This window comes from Pseudopodoces humilis, chromosome 9, assembly GCF_049639895.1.
Source record: "Pseudopodoces humilis isolate 2021_Gansu_Grassland_sample_001 chromosome 9, ASM4963989v1, whole genome shotgun sequence".
In the NCBI taxonomy this organism is placed as follows: domain Eukaryota; kingdom Metazoa; phylum Chordata; class Aves; order Passeriformes; family Paridae; genus Pseudopodoces; species Pseudopodoces humilis.
Genome location: NC_142208.1, coordinates 29,090,067 through 29,114,439, shown reverse-complemented (window position 1 = coordinate 29,114,439; position 24,373 = coordinate 29,090,067). Strand labels below are relative to the sequence as shown.

Below are 24,373 nucleotides of genomic sequence, written 5' to 3'. Positions count from 1 at the left end.
AAACATGAACTTTTCAATGCCTGTGAGATGATGCATAATATATACTAGTCCTGAATTCAAAGGTGTGTTAAAAATGGAAAAAGTTAAAATTAAGGAAGAAGAAAAATCAAATTTGTTCAAAACAAAAATTCTTTTTGGCCCCTTAAAAAAATTGACCCGCAATATATTACAGAATTTTTAATCCACCTAAAATTACAAAGGTATTACTGCTTTTAATGTGTTTTTTTTTCAGTAAGACTACTTCATAACACATAAAGAAGCACAGTGGTTTTGCTCTTAGAAGCTAAAGAAATCTCAGAAGGATTGATTTTATATATATATATATATATATTTTTTCAGTAATCTAGTAATTTCTGATGTTTCACTATGAATAGATCAGCCACTGTATAAAATAAATCTTTAATTCCATGACAGGAAAAGAATTCTTGGTTAGTTGCAGAAACAGTGGCTACCCTAATGGCACCACTGAGGTTGTAGGACTGTAGCACGTGCTGCAACACAGAAAATGCTGTTAAAAATGGATCATTTCCATTCCTTCACTGGCACAGTGTTTCTAAACTATGACATCATTCTGCATTACACAGAGTTGTTAGGAGAATAATGTGTCAAAAATAGAGAAAAATAAGCATGGAAAATGAAGAATTGAAGCTGAGGACTAAGAGAAAGGTCAGTATGAAAACAGGGACAACCTCAGGGATCTAAGGTTAGAGAAGTGAAACAAGAGCAAAACATGGAGTGGAAGTAGAGGCCTGCTTGAGACTTTGATGAAGCTCCAAGTAGCTCTGATGATACAAGCTTGTTTAACACGAGGAACAGAAGTGCAATTCATATGCCTGAATAAGCCAGCTAATCTTGTTAGGGTATGCATTCATGTAAAATTAGTCTCTGCATCTCTGTCTGAAAGAAACACTTAGATCTTTTTAATTTTTATGGCCTACGGCAGTAAACGATTGTAATCATTTAACAATCGGGCTCTTTGCAATTCAGAGCTGTTCTTGAGGGTGCTGCAGCCCACACTTCCAACCCAACAATGGTCAAGCTGAACTCATTTGGTTTGACTCCCTGTGTGCTGTGTTTCACATTCTTGGAGCTCATTTCTCTGCTAAGGTTTCCTGACAGAGATCTAACACACAGGCTGTGCCAGCTGCAATTCTGCCCATCGCAGGAAAAACCCTGATAAACTGTGGCAACAGAGAAAGCCTGCTGCCCCAAGTCTCAACATGATCACATAATTATTGACCACGTTCCCCTGACCTTTCGATTGCTAGTTCAGGGCCTTGTCTTATGATTATTCAGTGATTCAGTTATAAAAGACTTCAGTACAAATTACACATTTTAAATAAAAACATTTATTCAAGAGCAGAGTGTGTCACAGTAACTTAAAATCTGACTTGGGAATCTATGTGTTTATTATCACAGTAGCTATGCTGCTGGGCTTTTGTAGATTATCTGGCCCAAGAGATTTCAGCAATGGGATGGCAAAAAAACCCTAAGTAGCAGAGTAAGCAAAATCTACCCCAAACTTTCAGAGAAATTTAAAACTAAACATAATAAAACAAACTAAACCTTGCAATTTTTTTATTAAACGAAGCTACTTTGCATGTTTGCAAGATATGAAGTAAATTATACTTGCCATTGGAACAGAGAATATTTCCTAACAGGAATAAACCAAACTATAAATAGAAAACTGTATTACTCCAAGTGCTATAAGCATGCTTTTGTATACTCACTGTGGATACTAAGATACTAGTAAGATTATACTAATAATTAGGATATGGAGTCTAATGTTGTTACAAATTTAAAGGAGCAGGTGAATACAATGTAAATTTTTACTGATGTACCAAAGGGCTAAAATTTTTTAAATTGCTATACAATCTCTTTAGTAAAAAATAAACAGTGGCAGATGGGTGTCTCCCATAACATTGACTTCAAAGGAAACCCAAGACAATCTAAATCCACAGAAGTCGATGAAAGGATTCCTCAGTGAAAGAGGTCAATATTCCAACAACACAAAAAGACAGGAATTGTTCACTGAATAGTAAAATTTCCTTTTTCTACCCCCACTGGACTGAAATATGCTTGTTTATCCTCTACACCACTTGTGTAGGCAGATATGAAGCATCTCTGTCAACCTGTGCCAATATTGCTCAACTGTTATCTTGAAGATCTGGTAAAAGAGAAGCAGCACAGATTTAATCTCCCTTAAATCCATATTAACCATGACAGATATACTTTCCATGTGCAACAATTCCATTTGGTACTTGTTGTCTTTGGTCTGTTCTTGAACTTTCGACTCTTTTCCACTGTTGAGGAAAATTTTAACAAATGCAAAATAGCTGCAGTAAGAGAGGAAGAGAATAAAACTGAGGCTCCAAACATTTAGGAAAATCTGACTGCATGGCAAATGGATGCATGATCAATAACAGAGAGACAGAGAGAAACACATTATAGAAACACATTGAGAAATATTCCAGATGTCAGCAACACTAAGCCTCAGACGTCAAATAACAACTGTAGGAATACGCTCACACTTTGATTTTCAGCTCTACTTTGGGCTGAAGGTTGTTACTATTCTCTTTTTAGCAAACAATATTTGATAACACAAATGTGAATACTGTGGCTTTTTCCTATGGTTCTTTGCTAGTGACATGGAAAGTTAGCCAAGTTAAAATTGGATGTTTTCTCACAAGTGCTTATTCCTAAAGGTAAAATTGAGCTGAAGGTGGCATAATTTTATGTTTGCATACTTCCTATTACAAAATTATAAATTATTTACAAGGCTTGTATATAGTCTTAGATATCATGTTCAAATATTTTCTTGTGTAGGTTATGTTTTTCAGCTAGAAAAGAAAATGAATCTATTGAATCATTGTTAAAATATTTTATGGAAGCAAGATTCAATAGAACATTTAGTCCAAAAGTTTTATAGAGACAAATCTGTCAAATCACATGAGTATTAAAAAAGAACAAGTGAAATTAATGACAGGTTCTATACAATATTTTTATAATAGACCCTGAGGAATTTACATAGAAACTTAAAAGTTTTAAAAGTATATTATGCCAGTTTACTCAGCAGTTTGATTTAATTCCAGATTCCTTCTGATCTTTCAGAGAAATAAGGGATGTCCCAGATGAATAAGCAAGAGGATGTCCTAAAACCTTGATGTATGCAAGGAAAACACAGTAGCAAGATAAACTCTCTGCGATGGCTTTGATGCTGACAATGCCTTTCAGCAAAGGACTACCCAGACCACCAAGGAGATGCAGGCTAGGATCAACCCACAGCATCTGAAGCCCCAGAGGAAACCAGATTATGATGTCTCCATTGTGAAAAAATGAAATTATTAGCATGCATTTCCATTAAAAACAGATTAAGAACTTTTGTTCATACAAATGGAAAGTACCTCTGTTAAAAAAACCAAAAGAATCTGTCCCATTCCAAGTCCTACTTACTGGAAGTGAAAAACCTATAAACACTTTAGTCATTGCCATGCATGTTGTAAGACATACTGGGAAGAAATCTGGAAAGAAAGCCTGCTCTGTCACTTTCTGGAATATCTATTCTATCAAAAGTCACAATATCCACATGATTAAGATTCTGCTACTTGGACAGAATAAAATGTGTAACACATAAATTACATTCAAGCAGATTTAATGAAATTTTGATTTGTGGGTTTTGTCCCCTGACACTTCATTTTCCTTCACTCATAAGGATATCAGATTCTCCTGGGCTCTCTTTGTGATTCCTGCTGTGTCAGGGATGGGTTATTACAGCTCTGCATGGAGTGCTTTGTTGGTTCCTGCCAAATACAGCACCTGTTGTTGTGTCCTGGTCCCTCCCTCAATGAGAGAAATAGGATGGGTTTAGTCCTCTAAACAGCCACTTATTTTCCTCATATTTGTTGAAGCTCATGATCTTTGCTATTCCTCTTTTTTTGTTTTTTTCCCCAGTAATTGTGACATTTATCCACAGCTTAAAAATTTTAGGAGGCTACAGAGGACAGAGAAAGATCACCCTGTTTCCCTAGTCAAAAATTTGTTAGAAGGCTCCCTGAAGACACAAGTTAGTCAATATTCCTTGAAGTGCTCATAGTTCTCTCTCAGCTCAGCAGTCAGAGCAGTCCAGAGCTGGTCACTCAGAGTGACAGGAAGCCCCCTGAAGTTGGAGAGAGGCACTGACAGGCAGTGCAGTGACACCAGCTCACGTCTGCACAGCAGCAAAGGTCCGTGCTGGCAGAGCCTGACCCCTGTCACCGCTGTGCTGCAGGAGGCTACAGGACAGCTGCAACACTCTGCTGCCATAAGAAAAGCCTTTCAATGCAAATCAGATGTTTCTTGGTAAAAGACCACTTTTTGACCCTAATTATGAATGGAAATCTCTCTGCTTGTCTTTCTGCTACATCTGTATACTACAGAAAATCCATGGAAATCACAGAACAGAAACCTTTAATTTATTGCCAAGTACATTTGGCATTAACTTTGATATTTAACACATTCATCCAATAATTTGTGTTCTAATCTCGCTAACGCTGGTACCTCAAAAAGGCTAGAATTTGCAGATTTTGTTTTAACCATAAGAAACACCCTTATACTACCCTTTCTGCCACCAGCGTTCTTCTGCCTGTCTGGATTTATCAAAGAATGCAAGCTGGTAGCAGTATTCCACATATGTTCACTTTGTATAATCCTCAAAAAACAAAGGAGCTCAGAACTGCAAACAAAGTGAACTTAATTCCTGCATAGACCATTTGCAGTATTTTCTCTTCATGGGTAGTAGGAGGAAGCACTGGCTTTGCTTACAGAATTTTGACAATCTTTGGTAAAATCTTCATCATAATCTTGTACTTTTTGCATGTTTAAAGTCTGTTTTGATTACCACAGCTATTGAAAACAGGAAAAGCAATATACTCAGCATAAGATATACAGATTTACAGTGATATATTAATCCTTGTTTTTTCCTGATCTGAAACAACATTAAAGGATAAGCTAACATACTGTGTCTCTATCCTGTGTATGTCTCTAAAAACAAGAGGTACTGCAAGCTGTTCTGCCTCAAAATACGTGAAATGTGCTATGCATAAATGAAAGGCAATTATTCACGTTTATGACAATACTAATTAAAAATTAAACAAATTGCAGAGTCATTCTGATGCAAGTAAGGTTACCTGAGTATCTGCTATGGCCACTAAAAAGAACAGCAGCACAGGCACAGCCACATTAGCATATGGCAGGTGGAGAGGGACAGAGGAAAGGTGAGAGAACACCTGAGAGAATTGGCTGTGAGTGAACACAATCTGATTCATGGGAAAAACAACTGTGTGGCTTTGCTTGACATAAAACTGAGCAAAAAATGGTAGCTGCCTCTGTGAGGATTCAACAATATATAAAATAGACCTGTCACCCTCTGTGAGCAAACAAGTAAAGTGGGTATTTAGCCACAAGCACACAAATTTCAGCAAGTTTTCACCTATAGTACACTGGAAAAAAATGCCCCCCTGTACAATGCCTGAAGAGTAAATCACAAGTTGGGGGGGGGGGGGGGGCGGGGGGAAAGTATCAGTGTAGCATCATTGAAAACAGCAATCATTTTATCCCAACAGATGGCCAAGTGGCAATATAATGCTTTGTTAGCTTTGTAGCAAGGGCACCAAGCATTTGTGCCTTTCTACCCACCTGAAAGGAAAAAAAAAACCCACCACCACACCCCAAAACCCTAAAACCATGAGCTATTTTTATATCAGGAAGAACAGTTGTTATTCCCAGCCCTCTTACTGAGGTATGCTTTATGAGACCCAGATGATGACATTTCATTCCACTTCAATGAAGGCACACAGAGCACTGCAGCAGGTCCCATCCTGCCTAACAATGAATAACACAATCATTTGCAATTATGTCAGTGTGTTGCTCTTACAGTGGTGCCATCTAAAGTATGTGTGGTATGGATGTGAAAGGTGATGAGGACATCAGTCCAGATAAAAGGGCGGATTCAACTCTCCCTGAAATTACCAGGACTTCATAAATTTCACGTAATTAATTTTGGACCAAATTACTATACATAAATCCTCAAATAAACTTGCTACAATTGTAGGCAGTTGATTAGAAAAACTGAACAAAGGGACAGGAACACTGCATGCAAAGCAAATTCACTGGGAACTGTGGCCAAATATCTTAGCTGCCTTTGGTATATCCCATTTTAAGGGTAAGCAACTGTTCAGTTATCAGTGATGACAATTTCTGAAGGTTTAAAGATTGTGTATCCAAAATTATTAATTTCTAAAGGACATGATCCAAAATATTATGTGACACTGGTTAAGTCAATTTCTCTGTATTGAAAGAAAAATACCAATTAATATTGAACATAAAATCTTAAGAGCCTCAAAACATCTAAATGTTTCAAAATATCTGATAAATATTAATAATTTCATTCTAATGTTTTAAAATCAGAACAAATACCTGCCAAAAGCAATTCAGAGCAGCACAAAATATTGCATCAGGTATTAAAATGCCTTCTGCACTAGTAATTTTCATTTGCACTTTGTTAAAAATGCCATGCTGTGAAAAAACAAAAATAGATTTCCAAGGTGCATTGTAGAAATGTTCTGAATTTCCAGATACAGGTTCTCAAAGATAAAAAAAAAAAAATTTCCACTTAAAACAGTATCAGTGCTCCTTTTTATGTGGAATCTACAATGAAATTTAATATATAAATCATACCAATTACATAAAATATGGAGAGTGTGTAGGGTTACAGATGTAAAAAGAAAATATTTACCTATGAAGACTACTGAGGTATTTTTAGTTCTACTGTTGAATAAAATTATTCTGCAGTGGCAGAATTTGCCACAGAGCTTACTCCCCTGACATAAAGTTGGGTTTCAGACTTGCACTCCCAAAATTCATTTTAAAAGGATAAGAAAACACACAAAAGATGAAAAAATATTAATAGAGTTAAAGTAGCAAATGGCAAGTTTAAAATCTAATTTGAAAGGGGAGCTGACTCTCTCCCAAGCTATTGAACATTTATTGGATACAATATGCAGTGAAATGGAATCAAACTCGATATTAAATTCAGGATGCAGCCTAGGTTGGGATATTAATAATCTCTTCTAAGAAAAGCACATGAACCTATGGAACAGGGAAAGTTTTAAGGGTGAAGGTATAAAAGAGTGAACATTGTAGTTCGTTTACCTTGACAACTAACAGAGCCAAGGAATCTTCCCAAGAACCAAATTTCAGGAGCTTCTCCCACAGGGACACAAGCTGAAGGTCATGAGTGTTTATTGGTATTTTTTTCAGTTCTTCAGTCCACTCTTTGTGGTGTCTTTTTTGGGGGTGAGGGGTTGTGGGTGGGGGATTGTTTGGGTGTTTTTTAGCTTTTGGCTTAGCCATAAATGCATATACAGAGATACAAGGGTAAGCAGTTAGGGTGAGAAACTCGCATCAGATATTGCTCTCAGTTTATGCTACTTTCTATATTACAGGGGAATCCCTATGGGAATTTTAGGTATCTAAATCAAATTTCTGACCTCAGTGCAAAGGTCTGCTACTCCAGAGGGCAATGCAAACCTCCTGCCAGCCCCAGCTACCCCTTTCTTTTGCAAACAGCCACTTTCTGTGTGTAGGACAGACACTGAGAGCCAGCAGTGGCACATACATTTATACATTCAAGTGGCTTAAGCTGCAGAAGCAAATAATAGTGGGAAGAGTATGTAAGGAACAAACTATTAATTCACCCTTAACATCAAACAAAATGATGGCATGAAAATTTCCTGCATTTTCCCATTCACCTGTACTCCTCCAGAAAATGCATTGACTTGAAAGAAACAATCTTGCTAGCTATTACTGAAATTCATTTTAATAAGCTGCAACTTGATGCTTTCTTATTTAATCCATGTATTATAGTTTTCTTCTTCAATTTCTGCTTTGCTTCACATTCCACTGTATGTGTACTTCTAATGAGGAGACAACTTTTAAAATTAAAAGCATTAATAAAATGCAGCTTGTAGATATTTTGAAATTAAAAATAAAAAAAGTCAGACATGAATAAGCATCTGGGGATCTGAATAGTTACTTCCTTTATTCCAAAAGCTTCCAGCAAAAGAGCTGCTTCTGGAAAATTACAGGTATAATCCTCTACCAGTGCACTGACAGATGGCTGGTGCCTTTTTTGATGGTGTATGCTTTTAAGTCATTCATACCAGTAATAAAATAAGTTTCACACCCACATGATGTAAATCTCCTTCTATTGCAACTTGTTTGAACTTCCTTTTATTCCCTCCCCTTGACTGGATTATAAACCATGGCTTGCCCAACTGTGTAGGATAAATGAAATATGGAAATGTTATTCCTTGTGGTCATATTCAACCTTTAGTTTGATCCCTGTCAATAAGGAGAGCCATAAGTACTCAAGTCCAAATTTAAGGAGGTCAAGAGTCCTTAGTTTCCCACTGCCCTTCCTGCACTGATCCTGGGTACTGAGGCAAGTGCTCTCCTGGAAGAAGCCAACAATATTGTGCTACTGCATCCTCTCTTCTTCATTACACCAAGTTGCACCATCCCTTTTGTCCTCTTAAACCTGTTGTATGGTGATTTTGACAGTCAAGGAGCAGTTTAATCTTTCATGATTATTGTGTACCAGCAATGCACTCAGGCAAAGGCAGTGCTTTTTCTAAAGAGTCATCAATCTAAAGAAATCATTCTGACAATTGAGTTCAAGCATAACAGCCAAAAGGCAGAGGCCTTTTAGAAGTGCCAATTTTAACAAAAACACAACACAGCTGAGATGTGTTTCATAAGAGCATATTCAAGTACTAGCAAAATAGAAAAGATAACTAATGATGAATAACAGAAAGGAGAAACAGATGTATCTGATGGGAGAGGGAATGAGAACAGGGGAAAAATCAAAGATAACAGCTATACAATCAAAATCAGGAGGACAAGGAAAGAAAGATATAAGATTAATTAAATATGCTTATTAGAATCTCTTCCCATATTTCTGACAGAGACTAAGAGTATAAGAAAATGAATACAGCTGTAAAAGTTTGTCATTTACTTGGATAGGCTCCTCATGAAAAAGCTTTGTCATAGCTAATCTCTGGAAGCTTTCTGAAAAAGTGGCAGTTAGAGAGTGAATTTGAATACTTGTGTAACAAAATAATAAGCAGAACTGAATTACAGCTAAACACAAAAGTAGTGTTCTTACAGCATGATGATACAAATAAAGCAGTATTTCTAGAGAATTATTTCTTCTGGGAGAATGACATTTTATACCAATATCATGGAAAGACGTGCAATTCTCAAAAAAACCTGGGGTTTCAGCATTATGTTATTTCTATTAAAAGATAAAAACCAAACAGAGCCCCACTCCATTAAGGATGAGTTTCCATTTTGAATAGAATTATGATTACAAACTCCCTAAGACATCAGGAGGATGTATTTTTCCTTATCTAACCAGTGGGTCCCAGTGTATAAAGCTATAGAATCCCTTCAGAGAGTGGCACTAAGTATGCTGGCCTCACACACACAGAACAATGACCTGCTGCAAGACACGACTGCACTCAAATTTGCACGAGTTACTCCCTTGTTATCACACACAGCAGCCATTCAACATCAAAGGCACCTTCACTTAGGATTCAACAAACATTTATCTTGAAGAAGAAACTGTAAAGTACGTTAATGAGAGGTATTAAATATGCTCAACAGCTAAAATGGGAATGAAACTCTCCAGAACTCCAGAACTTTGTTCGTTATTATCAAAAGCACATAAGCACCACTTGAGAAACTTTAATGTGAGCATGGGGCGGGGGAGGTGTCACTCTGCAATTTTGTTGAGCTAAAACATTACTCTAATATAATCAGACAAAAAAGCCCTACTTATAATTTGATTCACTATCTTTCATAAACAATTTTACTTTCCTACCTTTTCGCTTTGTTCACTTAATTGCCAGATTGTTTTAAGAATGTATCAAGATCAAAAGCTGATTTTATGGCACTTTGAGGTGTGAAAATCAAAGACAATCATAAACAAAAGACAATTAAAAAAATAGCTATTTGCCCTCCAAAAATAATTTTTTTTATTTTTAGATTGTGGGGTTTTTCTTTCCCTGCTTAAGTATTTGTGAATGGTGTGAACTGCATAAACTGTGTTGGATTCTTCAAAGCAATCACACCCACCTGATGCAAAGCACAGCAGAGGCAGGTACAGAACAGCTGCAATATGAAGTCACAGAGCACACTGAACTGTATTGTGGCACTTGCGCATCTCAAATTTTTCAAGTGCTGGAAGTCTTATATACAATTTATTGATGGGGCACTATCTAGATCAGAGCAACTCAAATAATTGTAAAGGGCAAAGCTTTAACCCCACTAAATCAATGGGAAATCCAGTAACAGCTGCAGTAGGATTCCCCTTCTTGCAATTTTATCTATTTAAAATTTTAGTCTGCCTCCTAGAACATACAAAAACAGCATTAAATGTAGGCAGTTATGCCTGCATGTTCCTCATTTCCTTGTTACCCATTTGGGCCATGGTATTACAGTGACCTAGAGAAAGGCACATGCTTTCTGTTTGTGATGTTACAGGCTCATCCCACAAGGCAGACCTCACTGGAAACAATTATGCTTTCTTCAGTGACTGCTTACCTATATTCTGAAAAATTTATTGCATCTTATTTTTTGAAAACAGTAATGAGAGGGCACTGATGAGTCGGTAAAACTAGCTCTTAACATCAGCTCTGGGGAAAATAATGCCCTGAGTAAATCAGGAAAAAGTTTTTATACACAAACAAATGTGTGAACAAGTCAATGAAATGGAAAAAAACAAAAACAACCCAATTGATTTCCTAGAAACACCAATAACATTTGACAGATTTCAGCGTTATGTACCCACTTCAACTGGTGCAGAGCAGTCCAGTGAATGCTGCTTTTGAAATTCAGTGCTTCCAAAACTGATAACAGAGGGCCAAGTCCCACTGGGGGACTAAGCCTACAAGAAGCTGAATCTCTGATCAGAGAAACATTTTGTAAACACTTACACTACTTTCCCACCTGGAGGACACTGAGCAAGCAGTATGAAAGTGCTGCATGACAGCTGGTTGCCTGAGGCCTCCCTCCATTGTGGGGAGAAAAACAAAGACAGGATTTTTAGACATATATATCCTGCTGCTCATGTTGGTAACAATCAAACAGGAAAAGAAAGGAATTTAAACCCCCCCCCCATAAACAAACAATATTTCCTTTCTCTTGGAGTAAGGAGACCCATAAACTAAGGATCTGTGTACTGGGATGCTGGAGGATTGAGCAGTAAATGGGCACTTACAGAGTGTAAGAATTGGGATGCAATGAAAAAGTGAATACAATGTTCAGCTTGGTAGCAGAAATAGCATCTGCAAAATATATGGATTAGAGGAAGATCTCCCAAAGATAGCAGAAACTTTTCAAAATAATGTCAGTCTGACCTGAGCAGGATGCTAGCAAAATAGAGGGATATAAACTCTCCTTTGTAAGTCTTAACTATGAATGTGAATTTTATGTGGGTTGACAGGGAATTTTTGACTGTATCAACTACTAGAAAAATTTATTTACTGTTGAGATGATAGACTACATTTCTTCATATCCTATTTTGCTTGCAATCCAGCTAAATCACCTTATTTCTTTATGTTAGAATTATATATTTACTTGCTTCTTCTATCCAAAATATAAGAAGTTTAATCTAAATGAAGCTGCTTACCTTACACTAAAAGTGAGATTTTTTCAGCCTAAAGAGAAATATCTTTGTCAAAAAAAAATGTTTGGTAATAGCTTCTTTACCATAGTATTATGTCCAGTTAATAGCAGCCTTGTAAGTAGATATACAAAAAAACCTGGAAAAAAACCAATTGTAGGTGTTTTATTCATTTTCCATTTGCATGCATTCCAATTGATCAAAGAATTTAAAGTAATTAAATAAAGTTAGAATTTAGCTTTTTCATCACACTGTGCTTGATTCAAATATTTTACCCTAAACTATTTTTTAGTGAAAAACAACATGGAAAAACTAATAGCATGTTCAAATACTGGTGATATCCCAAGCATTGTATTTCAGGAACACAAGTGACTAAATTAACAATAACAAGCTAAATTAACACAATATTAATTTTAATTAAAATTTTGCATTTGAGAGATTTTTTTTGCTCAAATTTTACGATTTTATGCAATTTTCTAGCAGTGATTCAAGATAAAAGGAAAGCCAAAGGTTATATTGTCCATTGTTCATTATAAAAGGGAAGAAAGCATGTTTAAATTATGTTAGCTTCATGTCAGAAAACCACAAGCCATTCTGAAAGTAGTGAAAATATATTTTCCATCTGTAGGATAGATATCATCTGTCATAGGATACAGGAAAGCAAGAAGAATCACTCACAAACACACAGCACAAAACCTTTCATAAGAATTTCATATGTGCTGAACAATGCTGTTACAAAAATGTATATTTTAAAATACTGGTGAGACCGGTTCAGTTAAAGAAAAATCAGAATAATTGCAAAAATATGTATTAAAGAAAACTAAAACAACCCAACCAAACCAAAAAAAAAAAAAAGCACAAGAACAGAAAAGTTGCTCAATTTCTCATCTATGTGTGGTTTTCAATTTTTAATTCAAATAAACTGTCTTGCCTAGCCTGCCACTTGTACAGGAAAACCAGTAGAATTGCACAGTGAGAGGGATGTCAGGTGCAGAACAAATAATCCAGCCCAAATCATGAAATGAAAAGTCAAAAATGAAAAAAAAATAATCAATCCACAGGGTGACTCAGTCACTTGGATGGACTTCATGGATATGAACTTCAATGGCATGAAAGGTAAGGGGCTATTTTTAACCCTAATTTTCTAATATCTGGAATTTTGTAAAGTTTAACCATGGTACATGACATCAGTAACTTCAAAGGCTGCATTTATGCATATGAGATTTGTAAAGAAGAAAGCTGCTCCCTAAAAGCCTTTTTAATGCAAAAAAATAAGTTGGAATATCTGGATAATTACTTGCCTTTATTGCCATTTGGGACATAATTTTGCAATGAAAGTATAAATATCAAATTAATGTAGATTTTAAAATAGTCTTTAATGAGGAAGTGCAGGTGCTATTAGAGCCCTAGTTTGGATTTTTGGTGCTGCAATATCATATCATATAGCATTAGTCTTAGAGAAATTCTGGATGTCTCATCCCTGGAAGTGCTCAAGGCCAAGCTGGACAGGGCTTGGAGCACCCTGCTGCAGTGGAAGTTGTGCCTGCCCATGGCAGCAGGAGTTGAACTCTGAGATGATCCTTAGAGATCCCTCCCAAACCAACCCATTCTGTGATTCCACAGCAAACAAAATGCTCCTGGAATTTACAAAATACTCTGATTTCACGTGGGCTTTTTAAAACATAAGATGGTAAGGTTAAAAGAGACCTACAGAGACTGCCAAGGGACTCTCCAGCACCCTACAAAGGCATACCCAGGTCTTCTAATTTCTGTCTTGTATTTTCCCACCCCTCTCCTAAAGGCTTAGACTGACAAAGTGCCTGGAATGTCAGAGATTATCTACTGCAGAACTACACTACCAATATCATTATAATTTATTAATTTTCATTGTATCACTTGAATGCTCTTTGCTGCAACATGAGCACTCCGCTTCTCATCCTTCCTACAACAGATTCAGATAAATGCATTATTCCATTGCCCATCTTCAAGGCTGTTATCACATCTCTCCATGATCTTTTATGCTATGCAACTATAAACAGACACACTTCCCCACTTCTTTCCTCTGAACATTTCCAAATGTTCCACAGAGTTTTTGAACTGTTGTGTCTGAACTGTCCATGATGTCCAGTTAAGGCCATATTCAGTAAAGGTCAAGAATTAGATGTCTTTGAGTTTCATATGCAAGCCAGAAATACATTCCTTTTTCGGTAACTAGATTGCTGTTGACTTATATTCAGCTTGTGAACTTTTCTAAGCCATTGATCAGCTCTGAGAAATTGTAGCACAGTCAGCTTTTTCTTCGTGCTGTTTCTGTAAAGATGATTATTTCTACCAGGTAAAAACTTGCTTTCACCAGTATGGATAAAGGTTGTTTTGAAGCCTGATCCTGCTTGCAACACACTCCTGACCCAGCTCCTCATATGCAAATTTAATAGATGTAATCTCCAATTGCATGACTTAGGTATTAAAAAACTTTAAAAAATGAGTTCTGGAGCTAGGACAAAGCTTTGAAGGGGCTAATGCAGGTAACTACAGTCCACACAGAGTTAATCCCTCATTTCACTGATAATGAACAGCTGATTATGGCATTTTGGCCAGTTCTGCACCCACCTCACAGCTACCATGACAATGCTTCTTTGCCTTCCCTTTATAAAGTATCCTGTGATAGACTTTTTGTAGTCTTATGGTCTTTATAATGGCCAGCTGTACAAGCACCAGATGCTTTCTCCTCCAATCGAAACGACTTTTACCCTACCTTGGAAGAAATGCATATTCTTTTTGTGTGATTTGGTTAGTAAAGAAAACATCTAGGCTTTCAATCTATTTTTTTTCATAGATTACAAACAGCTTAGTTTTTGTTGATGGATGTTTCTGGGAACTCACTGACTAATTCTCTGGCTCCTCTTTTCCTCCCTTTCCACTGAGATGATTTATGTCCATCATTTTCTGTAAGCTGACAGGACACTGGATGCTCTCATCAGAGGTGGACATTTTGTGCATGGGTGATTTAGTCATTAACAATATTAACAACATGGACTTGCTTTCCATGTGAATGTGGAAAGAGACAAGTTCATTATATTGTACTGGAATACTTAATATATATATAACTTATGTAATATTATATAATGAATACTATTACTGGATGCTGTTAAGGTATTAAGTCAAAATGTGGTGTGCTTGATACTTGCACATGGATCACAAGTGCAGGGATACAGTATTTTTATAACATGCATGTTCCCACTGTTCTGTAAAATATTAGTCCTTAACTTTGTGAAGCCAAAAATTATTATGGTAGGCAAAAAGCAGTGTGGAATCAGTACTGTGCATCATTAACGTATTCAGAAAGCATAAAACCCTAAGAAATGGGTGACTGATGTTAATTAAGATGAAAATTAAATACATGGAAGATATTTCATACTTTCATAATGCATTTTAGCAAATATTGAAATATGTATTAAATATAACACATTAAAGTAACACACTGTATTTCACATGTTTGCATTGCTTCACCCAGAAAAAAATAAGGATAAAGATTTAGTGTCCATTTCACTCCTTTTTCCTGCCAAAATAAACAGAAACCTAAATAAATTGCCTAGGGACAAAGGGTTGCTGCAGAATAAAAGCAGAACAGTCATCAGAGCAGACTCTCCCAATTAATACCACCAGAGTCTGTAATGAAAAGTGCATCACCACAACCTGTACGACTGTTTTGTGCTACTGGTGAGGAACTGATGGCCCAGGCAGTGAAGCAATTTTCAAAAAGGCACCTACAACACCAGAAAGGAAACAACTGACATTCAAACCCAAACTTTTCCCGACTGGGGTATTGTATTTCTCTGCCTCTCTCAGTACTCCTGACCGTGGCTGCACAAATACAAAAGGCTAAGAAGCTACAGCTATTTAAGCCTATGAGAAGTCTAATTAACTGGGATTTTCAAAATGTATGTGAAGCAGAAAAAAAAAACATAACAAGGCTCAAGCTACAGGATTCATTGTGGTTTCAGTTTTGCTAATTGCATGTGGGTCAATTGACTGCCAAAGCAGTCTGGGCTAATTTGCTGATGTCACAATTTAACTGCCATGGTGCACTCAACCCAATGAATCCCAAACGAAATATCAAACAATATTCTGTCTTCCAAAATTTACTTGTGTAAAAATTGAATGGCATGGATAAAAATAATCAACTATTCAAATATTCATATTCCCTATAGTACTTTTGCTACTATACAACTGGACTAAAATAACATTACATTAATTTTAATTAAGCTTTGCATTTCAAAGCATTTTTTTCCACACATAGTATGTTTTTATGCGACTTCTGTCAATACTTGAAGATAAAAGGAAAGCCAAGGGTTATATGTTAATTATTAATTATCTGTTGAAAAAAATGTAATGAGCTTGGTTTATATCAGGTCATACTAACTCTCAATTATTTTTTATGAACTGCTGGAGCAATAAAAAATATAGCTCCAGGAATGATAAACATTGTATTATTAGATCCTTGAAAAAGAATAACTACTCTACCTTTTTGTAGGCTGTGTCATACACCCATGGGGTTTTTTTAAAAGCTCTATTTGATTGTGTGTTTTTTGGTTTTGTTGTTGGTTTGGGGTTTTTTTTTGTTTGTTTGGGTTTGGCTTTTTTTTTTTGGGGGGGGGGGGGGGAACTTTCTGGCTTTTTTTTTTCCAACCTAACATTTCACAGGTGTTGGCAGGTTCCCCCAGAAATAAGTATACTATGCAAATTCTGTCACCATGACCCTGCTATTATTTCCTTCTATCCAGAGAAGGGGAAGAAGCCTTGAAGGTGCCCAGATGAATTGCACAGCCAGTGTTTGCTCAAGAGGGATGACCCCAAGGAATGTTTGTGTGTACAAATATCTACCGAGAGTAGAGAAGGCCCCCCATGGAATTTTTTGATAGCAACAACACTGACACTCACAGCAGTGAACACATTCTGCTGACAGAGTAAACCAATTAATAGTGCAGGCACTGAAAAATAAGTTGGTGAAGTTATTTAATTTCCAGCTGCATTGATCTTTGCATCTGCTTTGCATTGATTATTAAAGCTCTAACTTTAGCAGGGGGTCATCCACAAAGGAGAAACTTCAGTGCCTTCAAAATTTTTTAAGAAAAAAACAATTATTCTGAAAATTATCAACACTAAGAGATAAAAAAGTCAATGTGCTTATTTTAGATGGCAGGTACTATCCATACTGGGCAAAGTGACATGCAAACACGTTGGAAGATGTTCAGGAATTATATGAATCCCACCTTACTGCTACTCAATTGCACACATACATAAATGTACCTGAAAATCAGCTCTGAAAAAAAAAGTCACATATTTGCAAGGAAACGGATGTTTGTGGAAGCAGCAGTAAATGTTCCACAAACTAAAAGCAATGAAAATTATTGTTTGCATGATTTAATGTAATTTTTAGAATACATGATTAGCATTCAACTGTAAATAAACAAAACTTTAGGTAGAAAGGAAGAGCAGAGCAATAGAGAGGAACTACGTCTTCCAGGCTCGGACTTTGAGTTATTCCCCTGCCCTTTGGAGGAAGGACAGTCCAGATTTAGTTTCTTTTATGCTTCTCCTGCTGCAGGTGACTCACCTAGGCCAAAGTTGTCCACCCAGTGCAACTAAAATTTCTGGAAACTCTGAGAAAACTATGGAGTATCTACGGAGGAGTATTCACATTTTTCCCTTGAAGACCTCTTGCTGTAAATTGTCAAACCCTTCCATTCTCTGTTCATATCAGAGTTCTTGCAACACTTCTGTTGTTAGCAGCTAAATTCAGTCTTTTCTTACAGGGCTTTGAGAAATTGAAGGTTTGTTTGTGTTTTAATAGGGGACAAAAAAATATGCTGCAAAGACAGAGGAAATACAAACACGAAGAAGTGTCTCACCACTTTGGGCCAATATGCAACACCTGCTCTTTTGTTTTTGGTAGGAGACAGAAATGAATCATCTGTTTTGGTGCAATCCTCTTTATTTACAAAGAACACATCCACCATCCTCATTCCTTTTGTATTGTGGAAACCAATTCAAATTATTTTTCTTGTCAATAATTCTAAAGAAGTTATCTGCCTTCTTCCCAGGGTCCCAGTAAGGACTGCCTTTCTCATTGCTGCTTTTTTCTGAACAGGTAGTTTGCTAAAAATTCTGCTAATGCTCTTATGTTTACAACCAGTCCCATGGAAAACTCTCAGACCATGGAGCTCAAAGCACCCTCAGGCTCTGCCAAGTGGCCACTTGCCTCAGGCAATCTTTTTCATTTGGGCCAGTTCCCTCTTTCTCTAAAACAACCTTAATTTTACCTTCCTGTTAGCTTGAAAACTTATCCCCAGTACACTTGCAAGAGTTAACCAGAGAGTAGAACCTAATATCACCATTACAAAATTAGAATTATCTCCAGAAGCATTTTATATTCTTATTTAGAAAGCTCAATTTTGATAATAAATTCTACTGAACAGAATATCACAACTATTAATTTTAAAGTACTGTTATCAGCAGTAAAAACTACATCCAAGTTTCCTTTCTATGCATATCCCAGGAATCACATGAAATTAAACTAATTTATTTTGATTATTGCCTTTTGGGAATCTTCAGGCTAACTCCACTATGCAAATGTAAGAAGGAACTTTGGTTATTATGTTAAGAAAAGTGAACAATTTTCTTCCCTTGGTCATAAGTACATACAATTAAAACACCTACTTAGTTTCCTTTTCCTAACTTATTCTTTTTAATAAAGAGCTCACCAATTTATTTTTAAATCTGTTGTTGTTGTCTGTTATCTTCTTTACCTTCTGAATTTTTGTGGAATAAAGAAACAGATCTGTTAGCAAGCTCTCACAAATACTTTGCATCAGCTTTGCTTAATTACAACTTCCCAACATAAATTTTTTCAATATAATATTGAGTCTGTCACTGGTACCATTTAATACTTCTCTTTACAGAGAACAAGCATGTTGTGAGCATTACTAATATAAGAATTAATCAGATGCTTACTTTTATGAGTTGACAGCATTATAAATACAATCTCAGTTTTACAAAACTAAAGCAAAGAAAGTGAATAATAACTCTCAGTATGGGAGATTTGTCTCCATGGGTTATTTGTATTGTTAACAAGAAGTCAGGTCCCCACAAGTATCAGAGTATAAAAAGTGAACACTGAAAATTGGGTGGGATGAATTGTCATTTGGAAGTGCCTTTTATACTGACTGCAGAGGGAGTCCTGAGACAAGATCTAGTGGCAGCTAACCAGGCATATTGCTTGAAAGGTTCATTCAGAGAGGAACCTAAATTTTAGGTTGGAGAGAATGCAGAAAACGTCAGCCTAAAATAAATGCCCCAGTTATCCTCAGTAAAACTAGATCCACAGTTGAAATAAGCAGTCATAGCTCTATTGATTTCAGAAGAGCCTGAGCAATATAACAAGTTGAGATTCTGGTCCTATGAATAGCTCCTTTGACTTCAGTAGGATTACTCACACAGCCTATGAGTAACTACATACAGATGTGTAAGATATTTGCTAAGCAACAGAGAAGAAGATAGCAAAAAAGAAAAATTATCTGTGAGCTGAACAACTTTTAAACATAAACTATATAATCCTGTAGACACCTACACACATGAATACTATTACACATTGGGGTACTTTAATTATCCATGTTAGTATTTCTTAGTTTCCTTACATCTGCTGTTGTTGGTTCCTTGCTCACCCTGAAACACACAGTATTGCTTTTTTTCCTTCAAAAGCTGTTGTTCAAGAACACACCATATTGTCTGTGTTTTAGTATTGCTAAAGTAAATGTGCTGCATTCCATAAGCAATATCATATACACAAAAGCTATTACCATCTTTTCTAAAAGGAATACTTTAAAGTATTGTCATTTGAACAGAAAGCAAAAAACCTCGAGCTGGAATGCACATACTCTCTACATTCATTAGTGCTATCAACATAACTGAACTTCTTTGTTCTTATTAGAGTTACCATAGAAATGAGCCTAAAGCTATTACATGAATTGTTACTGCTATTAACAAGTAGTCTATTTCAGTTTCATTTGTCTATTTGCAAGAATTTTTGAATATTTGAGAGAATAAAACTACCTTGATAATAAAATCAAGGCTAGGAAGATGGAGGGTTTTTTTAAACAAACATAAGCTTATTTAATAAAAAGAAGCAATAAGTTGAGTGGCATCCACAGACTGTATAAAGCAAGTATTTTCTACAATTCCATGTTTTTATGTTTGTATTTGCTGTTCTTTCAGAAAGGCAAATGGTGCACAGCTGACTGTATAATGAGATGCTATATATAAATGGTATTAACCTTTAAAGTTAGGCAAGCACTTTACACACACAATCCATGCTTTTTCAAGCATTTTTACCTAAAAATGCAATCATGCATTACTTCCTCATTGCTCAAGAGCTTTATAGTGTATTACGTGAGGAAATAACAATCTAAGTCATCTTTCAAAATGTGCACTCTCTTCAAAGTGTGTAATTAATGTATAAAAAAGCAATTTTCATTGAAGAAAAAGTAAAAATCTATTTTAACTAATTGACTGATCCAATATACACAAATGTATATTTCAGACCAGATAAAGGGAAAAATATTTTTACAATCAGGGTGGTGAAACCTCCATGCCTGGGAACATTCAAGTTCAAGCTGGATGAGGCTCTGAGCAGCAGTTCTGGTTGAAGTTGCTCCCTTCAGGAGGGTGGGACTGAATGAACTTTAAAGGCCCTTCCCAACTCAAACAATTCTATATTTCTGTAATTCTAGATAACAATACATGGCACATTGGCACGTGTATTTTGTGTGTCTGAGTGGAGGGGAGAAGATACTTTTATAAACATCAGTGACTACAGGCATTTGGATTATAGGTAACAATTCTCTAAAACATCTGATGGGACCAAGGGTACAAAAGGTATCTGAGCAGCAACTGGTTTACCTTAGGAAGGGCAAATATTTTGCTAAAATAACTCAACTAGAAGCTGTGTGGTTTATAACCCCATCTGTGTGAGTTTGTTAGTGACCTCAGTGTAATCTTGTCAGCAAAAAGAAAAGTTCAACCCACTATTAAAAAAATCTTTTGGATGCAGATTCTATCTTCAGTGTGATGCCTTTCAATCAGAAGAAGTTAATGAGACAAAACATTTGAGCCATTAGAAATCCGGCAGGTAACCTATCAAGTTTTCAGTAAAATGATCTATGAACAGATTGTTTTGTACCTATTAGGAGCAGAGGACTGAAGGAATACTTTAGATATGAAACATGCAGAGAAAACAAATAATATTCTCTTCATATTTCTTATTTGGCAAATCTGGGTGATACATCTTTTCTTGTATAAAGGAGGGAAACAGTCAGCTTGGAGCTTCATGGATGGGCTCTTGTGTGAATTCAGGATATAAAATGCAAAAGGCCTAACAAATCATTTGGGAGAAAATAACAGCTTTTGTTTTTTCATCCAGTGAACTAAAAAGTTGAATTTTACAGAGAAAGGTGCTAGTAGAAAGATTTGTGAGTCTTTGGAGTAAAAAGGAGGATGAGGGATTAAAACCTAGAATACATATCTGATCTTTTAACACAGTGTAGTACTATTCTAAAAAATGCTTTGCTTTTCCTAAATCTTGCAATATTCAGGGACTACTTTATCTGATAAACAAATATATCTTTCCCTTTTTCTACACCTGCAGAAATTTCCATGCTTACCTGTAAATGTTATCTTGCTCTGTCACAAATGTTCCAAATTCCTTCTGTTTTGTTTTTGGTTTTCTTTGGACACTGGGGTTTTTTATCAAGATACTGCCATGAGAATTATGCTTTGGAAATCCTCTCATCATATTCTGCATTATTCTTTTCAAGGAACAAGCTTCCTGAGATGAGCAATATTCCACTATCTTACTTCAGCCCTTCCTAAAAACCTTTTTTAAAATGTCACAAATCCATGGGAGGGATGGGTGGGGGAAAGTGTCAAGGGATGTCAGGCAGGAGGCTGTTCATATTCTCCTGCTCAAAGTTTCATTGATCTTTTTGGAACTATAAAATAAAAGAATGATACTTTCCATTTTTCCTCGATGCAGAAGGTGAATAACTTTGATGGTATAAGGTAAGACAGTCTATCTGCTGTCCCTTGCCCTCTCAGAAGGCAGGAGAGAAGAAGAGAAGCTCATCCAGGAGTTAAAGGATAAATATAGATTACAAAAACCTGAGATAAAATATATCTTAAAAGAGAGTTATGTAGGTATGAAAAAAATATGAACCAAAATTTTGTTATGAGCAAAACAAAATTCCAAAGCTCGAGGTCTTAACTTAGGGAAAAAATATTTCAGCTAAATCAATTGAAAGACCAATAGATATGGGCAAAGGAAGTTAAATTCAGTGTAGACAAACATCAGTTAAAGTATTTTGGAAGACATTTATCCATTTTCATATATACACAATGTAACAGTTTTTTACATGTACATGCGATAGAGCCTAATTTCAAACTGCTCAGCAAGATTTGGGCAGTGCTCTGAGCAGTGGGATTGCTGAATGAGCAATGAATTAGGAAAGAAAATGGAGAGAAAATTTCTAAATTAGTGGGAAAACTGAGACATTCCTTCTTCCCAATGCAAACAACTTGCTCCTGCCTTGTACAGGATTGAGGCCGTGCTGTGTTCAATTTGGAATCAATACCATTCCAATTTAGCCAAGCATTAAAGTCAGAAAGCAAAAGAGGACAAAGTTCTGAACTTTCAGCTACACAGGGCTCTACAAATCTTGAAAAAATTACTGGCTTACCTCAAGAGCCTGATAAAATTCATTACTAAAAGATGACAAGAACTGGATGGTAATGTTCCTCCTCCTTCAGGGGAAAAAACATCAGGAGGAACAATAAAAGGATGCACAGCTTTTAACAGCACACTTTTCTGTATTTGTTTGTGTTCTTGTTTTATTTCTATTACTGTAGTTTAGGTCTATATTGAAGGTAACATCTAAAGAGCCAAACATTCCTGTCTTTAAAGAAGGATGAAAGAGATGAAAAGCTCATCTGCCAAATGGGCTCTAAAGTAGATACTTCAGAATCTTTTGAAAAGTATATTGTCTCTGTGTGTTACTCATACAATTTATTTGCAACACTTAATTGTAAAATCTTATAAAATATGTTGATTATAATAAGAAGTTTTCTAGCTAGATTAAAGGAAAATACGGTATGGAATGTTATCAAAAACTTGTATTTGACATGAACTACAGCTGGTGGTCAAGAGCAGATTGAAAAGAAAGGAGATTTCTTTCAGCACTTACAATTCATAAAGCTACTGTACTCTATTACGAGAGAAAACCAAGTTTCTCTCATTATACTCAAGGAAAGCCAAGATTCAGAACCAACCATGGAGCTCTGAGTTCCAACCTAGTTGCCAAGTATGTTGTTCCTTTTGCTCTACTGAAGAAGCTGATTCACATTCATGTTGCATTAATCAAACAGCTTATTTGAGCTTTCATACAGTCTTAGAAGTACTTTTGATGACATTAGGAAAATAAGTCTTGGAAAACTTCAGGAACTTTTTGTATGAGAATCTTTTCTTTATCAAATGATGTCTAAAGACCACATAAAAAATATTACATTTCAAAAATCTAGGAGAACAATCACAGAAAACAGAGCAGACCTAGATCTGGAAATGGGTACATTTGTATTTCTTCTTAAAAATATCAATAAACCAACCTCATTTACATGGGAAATTAAATCACTGAACTACTACATTTCATCACAACAAAGTTTTGCACAGAACTATCGAAGTACTGAGACAAATTTAAATGAAATATTATTAAGTTGAATATTGCAGCTTAAATTAACTTTCATCTATATTTTGCAAGTAGTAAGAAACAGATGAGAATTTGCCCTTAGAAGATTCTTAACAATGTTCATATGAATAAAAAAAACCAAAAATACCAGAAGGAAACAAGCACATTTTCCATATACATTTTCCTTTGTAGCACCAGTTCAAGCTAAACCTTGGCATTAGTACATTATTACTTCAGTGGAGAAAAATGGAAAGTGCTAGTTACCTGGCACTTTTAAAGCAAATATAAATTCACTGTAGATCTACAGTAAAAAGAAAAATATATTTAAACATGAGTGGTGCCCGTATACTAAGAAAAAAATCATGAAGTAGACCAAAGCTTGTCTTTAAAAAAAAAAATAAAAATCAAGATTATGGGACATTAAGCAAGTGCTTTTTCCAAAAATCATCATGATTAGAAGCTCCAAGGAAGGAAAACATCACTGTCTACAAATTTTAGATCTCATTTATGAGACCAAAATGAAATATCACAACTATCAGTATACAATCATACACATGTAGCATACATAACATAAGTTTAACCTCATTTAAGTGTAATGAATTGTTAGGCAGGTAAAAACAAAGATTTGGGCCAGATTTTTCAATATAGCTGTAATTTAGACCACGAAAGAATAAGGTGATTTTATGAATATTTACTGAAGATTTTAATTGTGCTACAGGTTTAATGATAAAAGTACAGATTCTAGTAGAGAATTTAGCTCCTTTGAGGGGAGGTTGGATATTAGGAAACATTTATTTACAAATTTAATTACAAAGAAGGTGGTTAAACCCTGGAACAGACTTCCTAGCAAGGTGTCACT

General features: G+C 35.8%; 1 protein-coding gene across 3 annotated transcripts in view; it reads right to left on the bottom strand.

Annotated features, from left to right (window-relative positions):
- Positions 1–24,373, bottom strand: part of ATRNL1 (attractin like 1) — a 429,854-nt gene that overhangs the window by 171,932 nt on the left and 233,549 nt on the right. The gene's annotated exons all lie outside the window — the stretch shown is intronic.